Source organism: Erpetoichthys calabaricus, chromosome 17 (genome assembly GCF_900747795.2).
Source record: "Erpetoichthys calabaricus chromosome 17, fErpCal1.3, whole genome shotgun sequence".
Taxonomy (NCBI): domain Eukaryota; kingdom Metazoa; phylum Chordata; class Cladistia; order Polypteriformes; family Polypteridae; genus Erpetoichthys; species Erpetoichthys calabaricus.
Genome location: NC_041410.2, coordinates 43467157 through 43481619, shown reverse-complemented (window position 1 = coordinate 43481619; position 14463 = coordinate 43467157). Strand labels below are relative to the sequence as shown.

Genomic DNA, 14463 nt, shown 5'->3' with positions numbered 1-14463 from the left:
GGAATGAGTATAATATAAACATAAACACTTATATTTTCTCATAATTTGTAAAATTTATATTCATCAAAACTGTGCTGGGCTGGCACCCTGCCCAGGGTTGTTTCCTGCCTTGTGTCCTGTGCTGGCTGGGATTGGCTCCAGCAGACCCCCTGTGACCCTGTGTTAGGATATAGCAGGTTGGATAATGGAGGGATGGATATTCATCAAAATTTCTATAGTCCACACACGCATATACATACAGGGTGAGTCAAATTATGTTAACATTTGAATGGCGGAAACAATTTATTCACAAAAAATACTTCATATGTGCAAGATGATTTACAGTAATGTCTCAACCTGTTTGCCATCATGTTCAACACATCAACCATATGTGGTGCAGAAAAATTGTATATAAGTACATACATAGCAGTACCATTAGTTTTATCATAATTTTGTCTCACCCTGTATATATATATATATATATATATATATATATATATATATATATATATATATATATATATATATATATATATATATTTGTTTTTTTTTTAAAGTTTCTATTATTTTCTGAACTGTGTATTGAATTACTAGTAATAATAAGCTCTTGTTGCATTTAAAAATGAGTTGCTTTTCCTGTTCAGCTGCTGTTAAATAAATGGATATAACATTTGCAGCCTAAAGTGTGGGTATTGTGGGTATTAGTTCTAGGGCTCACATAAAACCCACACCACACTGGCACAAGAGGTGTATAGATGAATGTACAGTGCATCAGTCATTTTAAAGTAATCTTATGAAATGAAAGATAATAATCCGTAAATAATAGCAGTTTTTAGGTGACAGGTAGGTGTGGTACATTATTTTTAATTTGTAAAAAATCATAAAATATGAAATAAAAAATGTACATATATTTACAGTTCATTTTGGTTTCTGTATATGTTTTGTGAAATGTATGGATATAAATTATATACTTTAACTGTAATCATGTTGTATTAATAATGCATGTATTGCTAATCTTTATTTCATTTACAGTATTCAACATTAAATGTTAGGTTTATTGAAAATTATATCACCTAGCTTATTATTTAAAGTCTTTAATTGTATAAAAACTGCACTACATTTCAAAAAGCAAATCCTGAAGTTTATAGATCATTTATGTGTCAATTCAGTGAAATCAATGAAAACTTGAGAAAAATTTACAGTTTCATCAGTTATGTTTTCCAATGTGTGACTTCAAATTAGTTTGTAAATCTTAAGACTGTAAATATGTGGGTACTGTTAGCAGTTGTCTATGTTATTGCCTTTCTGAGCACTGAAATTACTCTCTTTATGAAGTAGGAGAAGGCTGTTGTTATATGAAATATCACTTCGTAAATAATTTAAGAACTACTTTCAATACAAAACTGATTGTTTTTATTACTGTTTACTTTTGATACTGTTTTCTTAAGGTAAGGCTATGTTACATGTGTTCTTGTCTGCTTGCATTGGCTATTGTTTAATGGAGTTTTGACATTTATCTGGAATGCACCCCTAATACTAGCAGCCGTACAGAGTTAAAATAAAGCCTTTTCCCAAAACTCAAAAAATGTATTGTGCTATTTCACAATAAATCCTGTATTATTTTGCTAAGATGTTGTGTGCTTCTACTGGTATCATTGTGTGCACGTGTTAGTCTAGTAACGGGTAGTAAGAGATAGGTTGAGCATATGCGTATAGTGTGCAAACAAATGACAAGAACAGAACAGACATCATACACATATATTTAGTTTTAATCATGTTGAAGTTTATTAAGTTTAGTACAAATGTTCTAACATTAGCAGAGTGGTAGTGCAGAGCTGTCATTCCTGCCTCACCTAGTCTGCTTAGAATTTGCATGTTCTCCTTGTATATTATGATTGTATCAGTCAGTGTGTTAACTGTGGAAGAGTACTTGCTTTAACACTGAATACTGGAAATGTGTTAGTAATACATGGCAATTACCAGAAATGTTTAGTCCTTCATGTGTTGTGAAGTAAATTACATCCATCCCCATTTTTTCAGTGTATACATCTTGTTATTTATGAAAGCGTAAAGACTATGAATGATTGTGTGACATTTTTATGGTGTGTGTTTTGTTAGTTGTCTTCAGAACAGATGATCCAAATTCAAAAATGTCAGTATTATCAATTGACAATTTTTTGAGGTGAAAAGTATACCCTGGAGTAAGCCATGCCCTAGGGCTGAAAGGTTGCCACGGAGAAAGACAAGTACTGTAGTGAGGTGAAGCATGCAGTCAGGATCTCACAAAAATGTTTTGCTTTTGGCTTTTTTCCTTTCCTAAAATGACATGGATGTACTGTTTTGCAATATGTGTGCAAAATCAAGATGTGGATCAGTACTCAAGAACACTCTATGCTTGAAAAGTGGAGGTATTCAGTAAGTTAAGGCTTAATGGTTTTATTTTCACGTAGGACCCCGGTACCCTTTACCTCCATTTTGAAGCACAAGATCAGGCTAGATCATTTATTTTTTTTAATTTATAAAAAAATGCTTCATTTGAGGATATAAATTTATCTAAAAAAATAAATTTACGCCATGATCATGAAGAAATAACTTTGACTTGAAAAATACAAATTGTAACTCAGAAGAAAGCTCTAAGAAAAATATCTGATGTTGTAAGTTTTTTAATTAAAAACTAGAATACATTGTTGCAGGAACAATCAGATTATCTGACATATAAAACATTAAAAATGACAGATTATAGTTTCTAAAGCATGTAAAGTGTTCTGAATACTCCTTATCACCATCCCTAAGGGAAAATACTGCATAGAATTCCAGTTGGAGAGGCAACAATCATGCTAAATTCCTTCAATATTCATCTGTAAAAAACATTCATCTGCAATTACATTTTTACTCAAATTATTTGCAGTCACTTTTAACTTTAGAAACCTGAGATTTCGTATTCATGTAAAAAAACTTTTTTTTTGCATTATGCCTTATTTTATTAGAAAAATAGAGTACTGGAATATACATTGTTTTATGGTTTGCACAGTTACATTTTTAAAATAAAGTAATGAATAGAATTACTGATGAGCATACATTTATTTTCAGCTCCTTTGGTTTCTATAAAAGTATTTTCAAAATACAGAAGTAACCAGTGAAAAATACCCATATATTTTCATGTGACATAAAAACATAATATATTTACATATCATATATTTAAATTTATAAAATGAATATCTATTTAAGAAGTTGTAGTTGTCTTGAATGGTGTTACAGCAAGTAACATTGCCACCCCAGACTGACCTACTTGACACCTATTTGATTCTGGACTGCAGTGTCTCCTGTCTGGAATGTACATGTTCTGCTTGTGTCTGAATGACTTTCTTCCTCAAGTCTAGAAATTAGGTATCAAGTTAAAAGATATTTTTAATTGACATGCCTGCATCTTAGTGTGCCTTGTAATAAATAGGTGTTTCCTGCAAAGATTGTGTCTATTGGTCCCCATTGGTCCCTATTACATTGTAAGCTGACTGCAAAACAGAATGCAGGAGTGGAAGTGATCATATCATGTTAAAGTTAAAATATGGATAGACAGAGTGACATATTAGCTTCATTTAGAATTTCATTTTACATAGTATACAAATAAATTCCATACAATAAAATATAAATAAATATACTGGATTTTGAAAAGAACCATAATATAACATTAAAAGGAAAACGACGTTTTCCGATAAATATTTGTGGTGTCATGTTGTTTTTAACATGAGAACATGTGTGTACTACAAAAAGATAAAACAAGTGGCTGTCAACCCAATATAATAAAATAGTCATACAATATTAATAATAGTCAGTCTTTTATTTTATAATATGGCTATCTAATAGTAGAGTGTTTCTTTAAAGTTAAACACTCATAAGGTTTCAGTGTGAATGTACTCTTTATTCCCAGTTAAATGGAAACATTAACTAAAGCAGAGCATATATCAGAATTGTGGTGAAACCTCCAGTTTGTAAGGTGGTACTATTCATTCTTGATGACAGCCTCAAAGTGTTTGTTGATTCCTTTTCTCCAGCAAAATGAAATTCTTCTTTTAACCTTTTCACTTAAAACTGTATACATATTTGAAAATATCACTGCTAACAGCCTATGCTATTGTGTTATGTGTGTGCTTCGTGGAAGTTTTATCGCTTTATTTTGATGTTTGTTTTATAAAAGTACTGCAGAATATGACAGTGTAATAAAAGTATGAATTTCCTGACTAGTATATCAAGCAATTCAAATATATATTTTACAATAACTTTTAAACTATTACACATGCGTAACTAACTAAATAAATCTATCTATGAACTGCAGGTGAGGTAGGCTGTGGCCCGTACAACCCACCTAAAAGTATGGGTCTGAAAATGGATGAATGGATTTTTATAATATGAACATAGCAGTTTTCCTGTTTTATTTGCTGGTATAAAGCACTTCTTCACATATTGCACTATTGGACATTCATCAAAATATTAAATAACGTTTTTAAAAATGGCTGCACATTGAAACACTAAAATCTTTGTCTAGTTTAGTAAATATGGTAGGCTACTTAAAATTCATACAAAACTTCCTAAAGCAACAAAAACACCTTTGACTGGTACACATTATGATTTAATTTTATCAGGTGAAGTTTATTTTCAGTGGTGATGCTCAGGCGTTATTATGTACAGAATTATGCACATAAGCTAACTCTTGATGATCAGATTTTACTTCTCTCTTGGTAAAAGTACTGCAAATGTGCAAAAGCTAATGTTTGTTTAAAAAGTTTTTAATACATTTTTCTATGACCAGCCTTCAGTTTTTAAATAATCTGTAAAGACTCAGGACTGACTATTTCATATAAGAATGTGTATATTGTTTACACCACTATATTCTGTAGGTATTATGGTAAAATGGCTCAAACATTTTGAGCTGAGTATGAATTAAATCAAGTGAGATTTTTTGTGGCACGTATTTAATTAAATTACAATATGAATTTATAAAAGTTGGAGAAACTTAATAAAACTTTGTGTTAGAGGGTATTGTGTAGACTGTGGAATATGAATAATCTCTAAATCCAAAAAGAAAACTAGAAGGATACAATTCTTGTTTGTTAGAAAAAAAAAGTGAAGAATGAATGGACAAAAGGATTGATCACAAAATAATTAAACAAAATAGAAAGTCAATTGCTGCCTCTCAAGGCCTACTGAAATAGGTCTTACATTCCTATTTAAATCTTCAATGGCTGCCTACTTATGCAGTCAAGTACCAAGCCCCAGTATCACCTACAGCAGTGGTGGCGAACCTATGGCACACGTGCTGTCGCCCCAGCACTATCTATTGCACTGAATTCATTACTAGAAAGCCAGAGGGATGCGGGGCCGGACTGCTCCCCTCCCCGTCTACACACACGCCTGGAGAAGGGTCTAGCTGCAGCTTGCAGTACCTATGACATAGATCAGGTAATGCCCACAACGTCAGTCACAAAATGCCCTTTGACTCAGATAAGCCTCCTACAACCCTAATCTTAACCATAATATAATGAGGCCCTAATGTTAATCATAGTCTAATGTGATGGGTGTTACGCGACTGAAGTTGAGGGCGTTTCGTGATATTGGGGCATTACATAACTGACCTCGTAGGTACTGCGGTCTGCAATTACACTCTGTTGCACACCTGAGGACATTTCTTGCATCACCCGCCCCTCTTCCCAGCAGCCCAATGGGAGCGTTTCCTCCTTCTCCTGTCTGGGGTAAGGCGGGCGGCTCACATGCGGCGTGAGGGTGCAGCACGGATGGCAACCTGTTGAGTCTGTGGCGAAGGTGATTCCCATGGTGGGGATGGAGAGGAGCTAGGTTGGAGGGGATATGGTATAGTGGGTCCACAGCTCAAAATTGAAAAGGCCAGTTTTAATAGATAATCGCCGCACTTAGAACTTAGAGGGGGGCGTGGTAGTGTGGCCAGAGTGGTTCCTCGCTTAAGTGCACAGGTGAGGAGTTGTCCGCATCAGAACTGGCTTGGAAAATGCAGTTTAGTGAAAAAGTGTAAAGTGGGCAAAAGGAATGTCAATTATCATACAAAATGAGAGACACTGCCCTACAGAAAGCAACCCCCCAGAAGGATTTAGGGTTTTATGCAAAGTGCAGAAGCAATTAACAAGGCAAATAAAATGTTAGGTTATTTCGTAAAAACTGTTGAATATAAATGGAGGGACATTATGCTGAGACTATACGATGCACTAGTGAGAATGCATCTAGAGTACTGTGTGCAGTTCTGGTCATCATGCTGATTGAAAGACATAGACCTTGACTCACTGCAGAGGAGAGCAACCAAGTGCATCCCAGGACTTAAGGACATGTAGAAATCTGACAGAGTCAGAGAATGAAATCGTTATAGCCTTGAGCAGAGAAGACTGCACGGGGAGCTAATCCAGGGCTCCCAAACCCTCAAAGGCATTTATAAAGTAGATCCATCAGATGTGCTTTACAGGTGAATCACATACTAGAAATTAAGGGGAAATGCATTTAAGACTGAAGCCTGATTTTGGGAATTGTGAGAATCTGGAACAAACTACCGAGACACAGACACATAATCTAGAAGAATCCTTAAGAACCTTTAAGAAGTACCTGGATGAGATATTGGGACTGCTTAGATATATCAGCTAAATGATCTATCTTGATGGACTCAATGATCACTCCTTATTTGTCAAATTTCTTATGTTCTTTATTTATTGATGTTCATTATTATATATGCTTGTAGTTTATATTACTGTAAAATCAGAGCCAGTCTTTGCCACATTGGGCACACAACGTTGCTGCATCAGGTGTCTGTCCAATGCACACACACACACATACACGTACACACACACACACACACACACACACACACACACACACACACACACACACACCCACACACGCACCCCCCCCCCCCCACACACACACACTTATGATTACCAGTGTAGAATAACCCAGTTTACTTAATGCTGCATGTCTTTGGAATGTAGAAGGAAATCTAATGCACTGGAAGACATGAAAATTTGATGCAGACCATAACGAGTCAAGGAATCAAACCCAGTCTCTTGGAGCACTGCTAACCACCATATAATATTTCCACTAAATTATTTTTCATTACACCATTCACACCTCTGCTGTTTCGCATTCCTGATTATCTTCTTCCTCTTTCAGTTGCTCCCGTTAGGGGTTGCAACAGCGGATCATCTTCCATATCTTTCTGCCCTCTGTATTTTGTTCTGTTACACCCATCACCTGCATGTCCTCTATCACCACATCCATAAACCTTCTCTTAGGCCTTCCTCTTTTCTTCTTTCCTGGCAGCTCTATCCTTAACATCCTTCTCCCAATATACTCAGCATCTCTCCTCTGCACTAAACCAACACAATCTCACCCCTCTGGCTTTGTCTCCAAACCATCCAACTTGAGCTGACCCTCTAATGTCCTCATTTCTAGTCCTGTCCATCCTCGTCACACCCAACGCAAATCTTAGCATCTTTAACTCTGCCACCTCCAGCTCTGTCTCCCTCTTTCTGGTCAGTGCCACCGTCTCCAACCCATATAACATAACGGGTCTCACTACCGTCCTGTAGACTTTCCCTTTCACTCTTGCTGATATGTACTAAAAATTGTATCCCTGCCTATTGGTACCCACTTCCAAAGAGTTTGCTTAAAACATGAAAGCATTTTATATTTCCTGTAGACTGCTGTCTCTACCTTTGTATGTTGCAAAAGTTAAACAGAAATAAAAAGTAATTATGTCACTTAAAGTATAGTGAAAGACCAGCTTGTTTCTACATCAGAGATGAGTAGAATGTTTAATGTGTGCAGTAGTGGATTGGGCACTGAAATGCAGCTGTGACAGTGCGCTCTACAATATGCACCCATAAATGACCCATAAAAATTGTCCCAAAGTCTGAAAAAGATTAATATGTGTATTCACTTTCATTTGGTAATAAATGTTTGCAGCAACAAGAGCAAGGCTTAAATCACACTTGAATGAATGATCCTATCAGTGTGTCTTTAGACAACATGATAAAAACTTGGAAACACAAAGAGAGAATGTGAAACATCCATACAGAGGATAACCTTTCAGGGACTAAGTCCAGCTGTTTACGGCAGAAATACTACTTGCCACCTCTCTGTTGCATTAAGACAGGGCAGGCAATGTCATGTAGAGATGAAAGCTTTGGACTTAAATCCCTGAGGTTGTGAGCAGGGTGCAAATCCTGCTACTGACAGCACGAGGTCATGAACAAGTCACTTCAGCTGCTTGTGCCTCAATTGCAAATACTAAAGAAATGTCACTAATTGTACCTCTTAGAGGTTGTAAGTGACCTTGGATAAAGATGTCAGATAATTAATAATGATATGGAAAATGGTTAAATGCAGATTGTCAAACAAAGGCTTTCTGAAAATTTTAACTCTTTTAAGAAGTCAAGACTTTTACTGTGTTGACAGTGATGAGACCATTGTACAGAGAACATATTTCAAGTACTTTTTTATTGAACTGTCATAAATAACTTAATAATCTTTCCACTGAGCATATATGGCATTTGGTTTTACTGCAATAAAACTAAGACTACTTAATAGATTTTTAATAAGGCATGTGTGACTTGCAAAGTAAAATACTTTAGTAGTTCAGTATATGAGTTCCCTAGGGCCCCTACTTATTTATTATTAATACTGTAAATGCACTAATTTAATTTTTCGTTACATATATGCATTTTGATAGTTTGGATTTCTGTGAAAGTCAGCACTATGATATACAAAAGTGGCTTTATATGTCTAGGAAACTAAATTTCATTCCTAGGCAAGGTTCTGATATTTTGATATTTTGAAGTTTGCACATAGGTGAAGTATCTACATGGCTTTTCTTCTAGCACATTAGTTTTCTCTATAGTCTAGATGACTGACTGGTCTAAATTAGCAAGGTTTGCTTGGACTCATAGTGCAGATTAACTCATGAGTGTGGCATAGGATCATAGTTGCCAAATTGGGTGATTTCATTAACCTTTCGGCTATTATTCTTAAAACTGGGACATATTTTTTAAAGACAAAAAACATGTCTATTTAAATTTTCATTGTGCTTTAGCTTGGCTGTTTTCTTTCCAACCCATGACAGTGAAAGTTACACAACCACCTTCATTTAAAGTTTAAAACCTGTCAATTTCTCAGCTTGTTACAGTTCTTTCAAACAGTGACCTTGTAGTCACAACTACAGTACTACTTCCCAATTATTGATAAAATTGGCCATTGTATTAGGTATTCGCCAATATGGCTGAAAAAACAGTATGTCTGTTAACAAATTCACAAATGGTTGTCCAAAACAGGATAATTCCTGTACAGAACAGTTTTGCGACAACTCAACTACTGTTAGGCCACATTTTGTAAACGTAACGAAAATCTAAAAATATTTTAAAAATGTATTAGTGAAGATAATCCTGATCTAAAACAATGGTTCTTTAATAAAATATGAAGTTTAAAAGCTGTAGCATAGTTGATAAGTAACCCTTTGTTGTTTAAATATCACATCTACATTTTGTGACAAATACAGGCACTGTCGACCCCTTGAACCCTCAGACCAAACGTCAGACACCAGATAAAAATCCAAAATGTTATTTATTATAATAATAAATGTGCACAAAGCACCCTCCACTCCACTATACTCCAATAAATCAATAATCAAATAAACAATTCTCCAATCGCAGACACTTAGCCACCCTGCCTCCCAACTCAGCTCAGCATCTGGGATTTCCCATCGTCCTTTTATAGTCCTTGACCCAGAAGTGTTTCGCCATCTCTGTCCACGTGACATGGGACACTTCCGAGTCAGAGAAAAATCCTTTTTCTTCTCCCCGGAAGCATGTCATTCCTTGTGTCGCTGTGATTAAGATGCACTTCTGGGTTATGGTGCAAATAACAATCCCTGGGCCTCCCTGCAGCGACTCCTGGCGGCCCCCGTGGTATCCAGCAGGGCTGTGCATTAAAAGTCCACTGTCCATAATTCCCTGCTGGCATTCGGGGTACCTCCATGCTGCAAGGAGGGCTCCATCTGGCGGCCTGGGGGTATTGGCCGGGATAAATAGCCGGCCATATCTCACAATTTACATTATAATAAAATATTAACTATGGCCTCATATTTTTTAAAAGGTTGGTTCCCATATAAACAAAATGTGTTGTATTTCACCATGATACAGTATATTGTAATTGTGTTGGGTTTAGTGGTGTCATACATTTCTCTTAAGAAAAGAAAGTTAAGAGTTATTTTAACCCTAAAGATAAAAGAAAGAAGGTAAAAGACACCACGTTTCAGTGGCACACCTGATGAAGGTTATATAACTGAAATGTGGTGCCTCTTAGCTTAATTTTTCTTCAGCATGGAATAACATTTAACTTTTTTTTCTATTTTAGGTACATGTTGTCACAAACCTTCTCTAACTTTATGTTTTTCCACCTGAAAGAAAAAACTGCAATAGATAAAACCAAATGAACTCTTTTGATATTTTTGTTCCTATTATTCAATATATTTATTTAAACAAATCAATTTAAAGGCTTCGCTCTGTAGGTTGTTCCCTCTGGCAGATTTCAGGCATTTGGGAAAATTACACTAGAGAGCTGGCTATATTGCACGACCCACTTATGTTAATTAAGTACACATTCGCCAATTATAGGAGTGACATTTAGGGATTTTTGCAATTTGGGTGTGGTGGAGTGTATTGGGGTGGCAGTTTTCTTACTTAAAATGGACTAATCAATATTGGTTCAGATTTAGTAGGATTACGATAGATTTTTATTGTGATTGGACTGTATGGTACCCGTTGATACTGGCAACCATGCATTTGATTAACATCTACTCTAAAATGGACTCACAGAGGAAGGACTACAAAGACTGATAAACAAGGCAAATGCTACATGCACAATCTATATATATATATATATATATAAAAGGCAATGTGTGTACATATGTATGCTCCAGCATCACTTCCGAACGACTGGAGCGATTTTCATGAAACTTGGTACACATGTTTCTCATTGGTTGACTAAACATGCTGTAGGGCAATGTCGGGCAACCGGTGCACCGCGCCGTGGAATTTTCTAGGGGCGCCGCGAAAACTTTTGTTAAATATTTAAAATTGCTAGTGTTTTTGAACTTTTGGTTGATTAAAAAGATAATGTTTAAAAAATATATTTTATTTGGAAAAACAGATAACGGTTAATCAGATTGTTGAATAAACGAATGTATTTATTTTGAATACAAGTTAAAATTTTCGCTGTTCACCATTCATCATAATGTCAACACCAGCGGTGTCAAAAATACATCTCGTGAGGCTTAAAAAGTCTCGTTGTTAGAAGATCTCGCTCACTGTACGGATAGAAATGAAGTCTAAGAAACGCGAGAGACTTCAAATGATCGACAAGGAAATGCGCGTCTGCCTTTCGAAAATTGATCCTTGCATCAATCTCATATGTGCTGAAAAACAATCTCAACATTCACATTAATTAAATTTAAATTTTATCCTTTGATTCCTTTATTAATAAAATGTCTTTCAAACTTGTAAAATTAACTGTTTGTATTGGCGATTGTCCATAGATTGTGTCGTCGCGACTTTATTTATGGGCAGTCCCTCAGGTGCGCCGCGAAAGAAAATTTTTGGACTTAGTGCGCCGCAACTCAAAAAAGGATTCAAAGATTTTTGTTATTATTTTGAGCAATATTTTGGTCATTATGCATTTAGAAATTTTTGGTTCATTATACTTTAAAACATACCTTTGTAACAAATGCCCACATGTAAGCATTTTATTTCTGTAGAAACTACTGTTTGTTGTATAAGGCAATAGTTTCCAACATTAAGCTTAACTAAACTTAACATAAAGTAAGAGTGAATGAAAGTGCTTCAGAAATCAACAGAAAGCTCAATTCAGTGTAATATAATTGAATGCAACTATGTTTTTCATTATTATTCATTATTTCTTACAGTAATTTTATATTGGTACTGTTTTACATTTTGTGTGATACCAGTGAAACAATCAATCAAGGCACCTTATAAAATATATTGAAACTGATCAATTAACAAAATCTGCAAATGGTATTTTGTAGTGTAAAAATACACTTGTACTTCTAATATTTATACTACAGTGATTCTTTCATATTTGCAAATGAAAATACAATTTCTTGTACAGTAGCTCAGGAAGGACAAATATTAAAGGACATCAGTAATTTCTTTGGGACGATTCATTCTGAGTGAACACTATACAGCAGGAAAAAATCTAACACAGATAATAAGTAAGTCTCAACGTTTATTATTCTTTTATAATTTATGATTTCTGTATTTGTATATTATTTAATGCAGAGTGGGATGGCAAAGAGGTTAGCACTGCTGCTTCAGAGATCCAACATTCTTCAGCTTTGCCTGGTTGTTGTCTGAATATAGTTTTCACATTCACCTTGTGTAATGTATTTTATGAAGCAGTTTTCTTTTTAAAATACTTTTTAAGTGAGTCATAATCTGTTGTGTTAGCCTGATGTATTTTACTTAGATGTGGGTCTGTTACTGAACTGTGTAGTTCTTGAACAATGGGCGTTATTAAATGTAGATACTAGAGTAGTATCTGTAGTAGCAGTAATACTATTTTTCTCTTTTTAAATGTTATAAAGCCCAGGACATAGCACTTGATATAAGGTGGATAAGGGATTCTAAATTACACCCTCATGAGTGCTGTAGTAGTAAGTAGTAGTAGTAGTAGTAGTACAGTAGTTGGTGTTTGCATAAGAGAGCCCTTCAAAGACAGGAACTTGTTCTCTATACTGTTAGGATCGTTTCTGACTTTCGAATAGCCTGAATTGGATTAACTGGGTTTAAGAATGTAATAGAGTAGACGAGGTTCAAGAGAAAGAGATTTTCTAAAATGCAAGTAAATTAGTAGAATTCAATTGCAGTCAACATGGAGGGGCAGTGGTTCATAGCTCCAGACTACCGAGTTTGAATTCTGGTTAGACCACTGCCTATGCAGAATTTGCAGGTTCTCCAAGTTTGCATAGGTTTTCTCAGTGCACTCTAGTTTATCCCACATCATAAACAAGTGAATTTAATTATATTTAATTGGTGACTCTAAATTATTCATGTAACTGAGTAGCAATTGTCTGATGTTCCATTCACTTCTTGTCTTAATAACGCTTCCAGTACAGGTTCAGGTTTTCTAAGCTCCATAATTAAAAGAACACATACATAAAGTATACAGGGCTGATTGCTATATGTATCGATGAAGGTGCTTTTTCTGCCTCATTTTACTTTTATTCCGGTAACCTGGTGCCCATAAAATTGTTTAATGCTTGGAGAAAAAAGTAAACCAGACTTGCAAAAATATATAATTAGTTGCCTAAATGTAGCTTTAGTTAGAATATTTGACACTGCTAATTGAAATTCTTTTTCCAGCACCTCTGGGATGATGTGTTTAAGAATTTAAACTTCAGTTTTTAAATGTCAGAATCAATCAATACACCTGTAAAATCTACCAAAGTGCTCTGTAGTGCTGAATGGGACTCTCAAGTGGCATCAGAGAAGTTGTAAGAGAGATTGTGTTTAATAGAAACAGTTGTTCAAGGTGTCTGACACTGAAGACTTGCTTTCTTTCTTTCACTGTTCTTGCTTCAATTAATGTTTCCCTATTCAACCATAAACAAATGATTTTATCTTGAGGATTTGTTTTTGTTTTTTTTAGAAACCTATCCCAGAAAGAAACTGCACTACATGTATGCATTTTTTTTACTTGCTTAATCCAATATCGGTTTGCATACACACAAATACTACATCCATCCATCCATATCCTAACTACAGGGTCACGGGGGTCTTTACTGATATTATAGGTATCTAGATCTGAAACACACACAATGCAAAAATTTAAAAATCAACTGTATACTATACTTCAGTATTGTGTGTAGAGCCTTTAGTTTAATTTTAATTGAGTCCAATCTACCAGTAAATGTTTATTATATACGTTCACTTCTATAACTTAGATTTGCACCTAAGTAGACAAAAGAAGGATTCACTGCTGCACATAATGTGGATATTCTCACATGAAGTCTTACGAGAAGCCAGGAAAAATTAAGCTAAAAAAATCATTCATGCTTAAATTCCTCCAAAGCAACAACGGAAGCCTATATTTGCTTAAAACAAAATTAAAATCTCATGAGTGGTCTGTTGTTAATTCATACGGATTTGGCAGTTTATGTGAGTCAGAGAGACTGTTTTTCCCTTCATTACCCATGTTAAGGCCTTTCAATGGCATTTTTTTAAGGCAGGGAACAGATGAGTATTTGAAGTCAAACGTTACTTGTAACTTCTACTCGGGTTGATGTTGCAGGTTGTCTGCTTTTATTTATTTTGTGCCAGAATCCTTTCAGTATATTTAATTTGCTGTTGAAGCCCTTGCCTCAAAACTGAAGGCTCTGTTCTTTCCAGTCCCTGTTCCTAA

The 14463-nt window shown here is 35.2% G+C and overlaps 2 protein-coding genes across 2 annotated transcripts in view; one reads left to right on the top strand and one right to left on the bottom strand.

Annotated features, from left to right (window-relative positions):
- LOC114667240 (EGF-like repeat and discoidin I-like domain-containing protein 3) overlaps positions 1-14463 on the bottom strand; it is a 742682-nt gene that overhangs the window by 298886 nt on the left and 429333 nt on the right. The gene's annotated exons all lie outside the window — the stretch shown is intronic.
- LOC114667233 (aggrecan core protein-like) overlaps positions 1-14463 on the top strand; it is a 208133-nt gene that overhangs the window by 788 nt on the left and 192882 nt on the right.